Source organism: Phyllostomus discolor, chromosome 5, assembly GCF_004126475.2.
Source record: "Phyllostomus discolor isolate MPI-MPIP mPhyDis1 chromosome 5, mPhyDis1.pri.v3, whole genome shotgun sequence".
In the NCBI taxonomy this organism is placed as follows: domain Eukaryota; kingdom Metazoa; phylum Chordata; class Mammalia; order Chiroptera; family Phyllostomidae; genus Phyllostomus; species Phyllostomus discolor.
Window position 1 is genome coordinate 172,860,064 of NC_040907.2, and position 7,946 is coordinate 172,868,009.

Sequence of the window (7,946 nt, forward strand, 5' to 3'; positions counted from 1 at the left end):
GCCACAGGCCTCTCGGCGACGGGAGTGATTGTCCCGACACCTCGTACTGATTAGGGCAGCTGCGGTAACGAATCCCACAGACCGGAGGCCGGCAACAGAACCCCCCTCTTCCCCGTCTCAGAGTCGGGGGGGCCTGCGCGGGAACCCGCTCCAGGCCTTCCCCGGCTCCTGGTGGCCTCGGCCTGGTTTCCCGGTTCCTTGGCGTGCGGGTGGCCGTCTCAGTCCTGACTACGCCCCCCCCCCCCCCCCCGCGTGTCTGTCTTCGTGTCCACGTTCCCTTCTCATAAGGACCCCAGTCACCCTGGGTCAGGTCTACCCCAGTGACCTCGCCGTCACTTGACCCTCTGCAGAGACCCTGTTCCCAAACAAGGTTCCATCCCAGGCCCCGGGGGTGGGGGGAGGGTTAGGACTTCCACACGTCCGGGGGATACAGTCCGTCCCGTGACGCGCCCGAATAACGTGCTGTCTCGCTGGAGCCTGGCCGTTTTCAGGGAGTCCGTTCTTGTGTCTAAATCATGAAACATGTGCGTGTCCCCAGAAGACACTCAGTCCCACACCAGCGGCCGCATGGGCACTGCCGAGCGTTCTCACCGGTGAGACCCGGATGGGGGTCCCGTGGAGGGCCACCGGAAGCTAACTGTGAGACGTGTGACAATCGCGTGTTCCTGAGGGTGGCCGAATGAAGGGGGGGCAGGTCACCACCCTTGGGGGCTTCAGGGTTTTACAAAGAGCTGCAGTGCCCGGGGGCATGTTCCGCATTGTTCCCGTTTCAGGAGCTTGGTCTTTGTACCCTGGTGAGAGGCAGCCCCCCCATATAAAACCAGCCCCTGAGTTTCATCCCCGGAAGGGGGAGGCCTGCCTGGCCAGCTGGGTTTCCGAGGAGGTTTTAATGGAGGCGGAGACTGAGGGAGGAGCGACCTTCTCCCGGGGCTGGGCCTCCCCTCCCCAGGGAAGGCGTGAGCCCCTCCAGGTGCCCAGGGAGGATCCCAGGCAGATGCTCTGGCCAAGTGTCTAACCAGCCCCCTGCAGTAACTCCTGCGTGCAAATGCGTACGTGCACGCACACACACACACACACACACACACACACAGTGTCTGCTCGTTCCCACCTGGATCACAAGCTTAGGTGAAGCCACGGAAATTTCTAGGCAGCCCACCGTTTACCCCTGTTCCGGGGTCCTGGTCCCCTGCTGACGGTGTCTGCACAGGTAGGTGACGTCTCCCTGTGCCTCCCAGTGGGGGGCTGACTGGGACGTGGGTGGGGGGGGGCCTGTAGGACACTTTTTACCGGACACGAAGACGATTGCCTGTGGGACCTCTGGCGGCCTCGGAAATGGGCAGCGCCCCCTGCAGGCGTGGGCGGGGGTTGGTTCCGGCAGTGACGAGGAAGAGGCCGTTTTCTTCCACGTGTGAGCCGGCGGCTGACGCAGCTCGGCCCGCCTCGCGCTGGGGGAATCGTCCGTCTACGGTCCGAGGCCAGGAAGTCACCCCCACCCCGGCCGTGCATAGGTTAGCGCCCTGGTCCCTGGCCCACACTGGCCTTTCCACCCCGGAGCGGGACCAGCGTGCGTGGCGCTGCGGGCCACGCGAGTGCCGGCACGTTCTCTGATGGGCAGTGGGCACGTGGCCTCGGTCCGGAGTTATCGATGACACCCTTAAAAAAATAGGCCGGAGCCACCTCTGTCCTCCCTCCGAGGGGCTCAGATGTCGGCGAGATAAAAAGCTTTACGTCTTGTGATGAAGACGGGGGCCCGTGAGGTGTGGGAGGCGAAGCCTCATCTAGGAAGTTATGAATGAATAATTCTAATTCCCTTCCGAGTTGCGAGGAGTCCGTCTGTTTTACACGGAGATGCAATACGTGCTTGCTCTCCACCTGTGCGATTGGAATCCCTCCCCCCCCCCCGCCCCGCCGCCGTGCTTGGTGGTTGTTTCATTACGGAATGACATTTTGAGCCCCCATTTTCGGGAGTGTTTCACCTCATGCATTTCCATGTCCGCCCGCCCCAGTCTCTCCTCCTGGAGAGCACTCCATCTCCATCTCTTTTTCATATCGGCTTCAGGGGGTGGGCAGGGGGCGGGGGCGCATCCTTTAAGATGCCCATCCTCATTGGAGGAGACACCCGGCCTCCTCATGAATGCGTTTGGAGGAATGAGCCAATTTCCAAGACGAATGGTGATTGCTCAGCGCCGCTAAGAAAAATGGGGTTGCCAGGCCGGCCTCGGCATCGATGCAGCCCAAAGAGCGGAGATGCAGCGAGGTTGGAAAACCCGCTCACAAAGGGCGATCAAGGTCACAAGTTCAACGCCGGCGGTTTCGGGAGTGAGTAGGAGCTGTGGCCTGTGAAGAGGAGTCGGACCGCTCTGGGGTTGGAGGAGACCGGGCAGAGGGGGCGACGTGACCACAGGGGACGGGAGCAGGCGGTCAGGGTGGGCTCTGCAAACCCCGTGGCAGGGCAGGAGCTGGGGGCGTGGCAGGGCACCCAGGGACAGAGCCGCCCTGGGGCGCGGTGGCAGCACGCTCGGGCTCTGGCGAGGTTAGCCAGCCTTGCACGGTCGGGGAATTTGGAAACCGTGGGAGCTTAATGTCAACATACATGTGCCCATGTTTCCCTTGTTCCTCGTTTCCAAGCCCCGGAGCTGGCAAGGATAAGTCTGGGGGTGGTGTGCATGGGGGTGAGGACCTGGGGGAGGGGGAGGGCCCTGGAGGGACTGAGGAGCCCGGAAGGGCCGGCAGGGCCGTCGGGGGCATCAGAGGGCCCATTAGGTGGGCGAGTCTTGCTCAGAAACATCTGGATCCCCATCGCCGTTGTCCAGAGGCAGGTCGGCCAATCGGCGGCCTCCCCAAATCCATTTCTTCTCCCACGGCGCTCTTTGGCCACTGCCCCGCTCATTAGCGCCTCTGCCCGCGGGACGGGGAGCCGGGAGAAAGCAGCTGATTCATATTTCAGCAGCCCGGCTGGCTCGGGGGGTGGGGCAGGCACTGGGCTAATGAAGCTGAGGTCAGGGGTAGGAGCCCCCGGTGGGCCCGTTAGCCGCCTTCGGCCCAGAGCACCCGCCCAGCCAACCGGTCCGAGAATCGAGGGGAGGTCCCCGCAGAAACCGCTTTGGGCCGGCAGAAAACCACCCGATGTTGGTGGCCGCGGTTCCGTCGATGAGGTCTGGGCGGTCGGGTGTGATTTGTAGAAATCAGGTATTTCCTGACACTGTGGGTGCTTTGGAGTCTGTGGTCAGCAGACCTTTCTAAAGAGCTTCAATATTTAATCAGCCGTGGGCAGCGCGCCTCTCGCCGGGACGGCCTGATTGCTCTCTCTCTCTCTCTCTCTGCCACTCACTGATTTCCAAATGACCTGCCCTTGGCCCTGGGAGGGAGGGGGTTTCATCTGGGGGGGGGGGACAGAGCCCACATTGTTATACTTACGCATCTTTTTATCGAAGAAGAATGTATTTATTAAGCAGTTACTATGCACCAGGCATCCTATATGCATTAAGACCTCGCGGTTGAGAATTGGTCAATTCTGCAAAATAGCCACATTGGCAACCTTTCTAGCATTTTGAGTGGGTCGGGTCTTATCAGGAAACCGGTGTCAGACGGGCACTGGGTTTGTCGGGATGACCGTTTAGTGGGTGATATAATGTCTACCCACTGGGGGGGGCTCCACAAACTGATGTAATAGTGCGTGCCCCTGGGATTGAAATATAAAAAATGACTAAAAAATAAAAAACAGAACTATTTAGTCCAGAAAAAAAAGGAAAGGAAAACTACAGATTCTGCTGATGAGCACGGGCTGGGGGCGAGTCCAGGGCAGAGCCGCTGTTGCTGAGGCTGGGCCGCCAGGACGGTGCGGCCGGCGCGGGCCGCTCTCCTCGGCTGCAGGAGGGCCGGGCGGCTGGGTCACGGGTGGCAGGTGGCATTTGCACACACGGAAGGACTTGGCGGGGAGACAGCACGAGACAGGGTAGATGCCGTCAAGTACCTGGGTGTTTAAAAAACGATCAGGAGCTCTTCCGCCCCGGCAGGCTTTGCGTAGGCAGATGCCGCTAAGGTGAGCTGCTTTCTGAAAATACCTTTTTCCCTCCCCCCGACTGGATGAGGCTCCAACCACAGCCTGCTTGTTCCAACGGCGAACAAACCAGATGTGCTCTTTAACCCTCGGCCGCACCTGTGACGCGTCTAGAGTCCGCAGGAACGGGAGGCGTTAACGGGACGTCCCAGAGACCCTGCTCAGCGAACAGCAGGCGAAGGTCTCTGGCTCTGTCTGCCCTTGGCGTTCCTCGGAAAGAGGGTTCGAACCCGTCCCGCCCAGTGGGAGACACACGCCGGAACTGAGCAGGAGGACGGCGGTCCAGGCAGAGGGGGAGACGGGTGCTGTGTTTTACAAAGTCGCCGTGGCTCACGGTTGGGCACTGCTTGAGCAGGCGGGCGGTGGGGGGCAGGGGTGTGAGGCCCCCTGTGGAGCTGTTGCCTGAAGTGGGGGGGAAGGGAGGGCCCAGGAGGCTGGGGCGCTCCCAGGACAACACCCTGAGGCCAAGCAGGAGCTGCCTGCGTGAGTGGAGAGTGGGGGCCACCCCCCTGTGGTTCAGAAACCGAGAGCACCCAGTTTCCACCCGAGGTGCCCCCTCGGTTGCAGACCTTCCCCTCCCGTGTTCCGCAAAGTTCATCTCCCTGCAGCTTGTAGTAGGGTCAGCCGATGGGCAGCCGTCCCCACCGCCCGTGTGCAGGCGGACAGCCTGCAGGACATCTGGGCCGAGGACGGCTTTGGTCTGATGGCCTGGCCTTGACGTTTCCGCAGTGGGTCCGATCACCCCCAAGGCTGAGCAGGGACAGGTGCCCGGCGGCCCTGCGTCCAGCGAGCGCGCACACTCACACGAGGGCCCCGCAGAGTCAGAGACGCTGCATCCCCTGCCCCCACCCCCGGAAACCTGGAGGACACACACACGCACACACACACACACACACACACACGCACAGACACGGAGCTCCGACTCTTGGCCCCTGCGAGAACGCCGGATCACAGATCGAGCCCGCGGCGCTCCGAGGGCCGGAGGAGACACAGGGCGCTGCCTTTCTCCGGGAGTGTTTATGGTTCAAAGGCTCACGGAGGAGGAGCGCGCTCCGCAGGCGGGGCTGGGAAAGGGGAAGGAGACAGGACATGTTTTCCTCCTGGAGGGGGAGAGTGAGAAAGAAAGACAAAAAAAAAAAAAAAACCCACAACCCTCCGACAGGATTTTCATTTTTCTTTCATAGACATTTTGTTTTTTCATTAATTTTTCCTCCGGGGAGGCAGCAGAGTGGGCAAAGGGAGCCGTGCAGGGGAAATAGTCTTGCTGAGATTAAACAAATCTCTGTCGCCGTGTGTCCATCTGCCCGTCCATCTGTGAATAACCTGTAATTATTAATAATGCGAGTGATGTCATGAGCATTCTGGCAGGCGCGCGGCGCCCCAGAGAGCACTCCGGAGCCAGGCGGCGCAGGCCGGGGCCGGGCACGCGCCGCGTGTTTGCATGGGAGCTGCGCGCAAATCTGCTCGCTGGCTCGCGCTCCCTCGGCGGTGGGGCCGGAGCATATTGGGTTTTCTCATAAACTTCCGACGAGATCAGCTTGGCCGCCTCTCAAAGGAACACCTCTTCTGTAAAAAAAAAAAAAAAAAAAAAAAAAAGGGGAGGGCACAGAATCCAGCCAGAAATGTCATTGGAAGGGCGCATGTTGCCGAGTGGGGTGACCTTAAATTTAGTGACAACCCAGTGTTTGAAAGGGCTCTTCCACGAGCGTGACGGGGGCGGGGGGGGGGCACAAAAATATCAGCGATGTCCCCTGGGCCCAGTTGCTGCTTCCCACTAAAATGCTCATGAAGTCACTGCAGGGCAGGGAGGGGGTGGCGAAAAAAAAGAAATTTCCAACACAAGCCACCCCCTAAAGCTGCTAGGATTCCCGAATATTCCATGAAGACGTTCTAAATGTCACAGCGGTGACGGAGCTGAAGCGTTGAGACCCTGCGAGCGAGGAGGGTCCAGGCTGGGGCTTGGGAAGCCTCTGGCCCGTGGGAGGGTGTGCGGCCGGCGGAGTGGCAGCTTCTGGCGGGGGCGGGTGCAGGGCACGGGCTGAGGGATCCCGAGGTGGCCCCCAGGTGGGGCGTCAGCCCTTTCCACAGAGCTGGCACCCACAGGGGCTTTCGCTGGGCTGTTTACCAATGACGCCCCAGCCCCTGGAGCAAACAGGGTGGGGTAGCAGGCGCTCAGAGAAAACGTGCTAAGGGACCCACTCCGAGGGGAGTCTGCCACAGGGGCCTGACAGGAGAGCCGGCTGGCCCCCGGCCCGAGGGTCCAGCTTGGTGCTGCGGCTGCCGGTCAGGGGCCAGGCGGCTGGCGTGCTGGGATCAGGGAAAGAAGGGCATTACTTCTGGGTGACGTGAGTATCACCCATGCCCTTTCCTCCCTGGAACCCTCCCTCCAACAGCGTTGTCCCCTTTCTGACCACGAAGCCACCCTCGGCCACCCCCATGGTGTCACCTGGGCAGCGGGAGGGTGCACAGCCGCCTCCCAGACAGCCCACTCCCTGACCTTTCAGAGAGGACGGCTGGTCCTGCTGCAAAACTGTCCTTATTTCAGAGAAAAAGAAAAAGGACCGGAAGGAGGACAAAGGCTAGCCTCCCCCTGGAAGGGACCTCCCACGGGAAACCTAAGACGTCGTCAAAGGGCTCCGATCCGCTCCCTGGCTCCCGGGAAGCACGCATTTATTAAGCTGGGAGGTCAGATGGTTCTGGGGAACAGGAGCCAATGCGTCATCTGCACACGCAGGCGACAGAAAGACCCTGCACGGCTTGCCCTTCCAGACCTGAACCCCCTGCACGGCAGGGACGCCGTGTCTCCGGGGACCCCGGGAAGGCTTGGGTGGCCCTGGAACAAAGGGCTGGAATGAAAACGGAACCGCGGGAGAACACCCTTGCCAACCGTGCACCGAGCCACCGGTGGAGAGGATACGTGGAACGCCGGAGTGGGAGACGGACGGTCACGGGTGGCGTGGACGTGGGTGAGACGCCGAGGGGGGCAGGGGTCACTGGCAGGTCTGGCCTGCTGCGATCTTCGCAATGCCTGAGGGTGGTTCCACGAACTTCTGCCTCCTCCTGCTCCCGCCTCACGTCGGAAACGTGGGCAGCTGGTTAGCGCTGCTTGGACGGGGCTTGGGGCTCTGGCCAGGCCTCCTCACCTCCTGCGACCACCAGACTCCGAGGGGCCTGGCCCGGGGCCTCCCTCCGCCTATGCCTGTTCTCCTCACAGCCTGGTCTCCACTCGGTGGCCAGAGGGGTCCTTTGGAGGTTTGATTGGAACACAAGTTTAAACCACTTCTCTGCTCACAACCTTCTCAACATGTCCCTTTTCTATCCCAGCCCTTCTCCCGGACTCCTGGCCTCAGCTCTCCTCTCTCCCCGCTCCAGCCCCACTGGTCCCTGGCTGGTAGCTGCCAAACTGCATGTGCCCCAGGGCCTTTGCACTGGGGGTTGCCCCGCCTGACCCTCTCCCTGCCAGCCAGTCACTGCCACCCAACCCCTCTCCTCGTTCAGGTCCAGATTCAAATCCCAGCTAACCCACCAGCCTCCCTGACCGGTGCGGCGAAGAGCTCTCCAAAGGCGCCTCTTCCTCCTCTGCCCGGGCTTCGTTGTTCCCCGCGGGGCTCGTGGCCACCTGCGGCGCCCCCTTGGCGTCTGTCTTCCCTGCTGGAGCCGCAGGGCTCAGACCGGGGACGCTGGCTGCTGCGCTCTCTGTAGGACCTTCTGTGCTCAGAGCATCGTTCTCAGAGCGAGAGCGGAACACACGTTGACTCCGCGAACGAATGAATGGAGGCAGGGTGCCACACCAAACCACAGGGCAAGGTGCCACACCAAACCACAGGGCTCGGGTACTAAAAAGTGGGCGCGGACATCCGGAAGGCAAGCCCCGCCCGCACCCCCA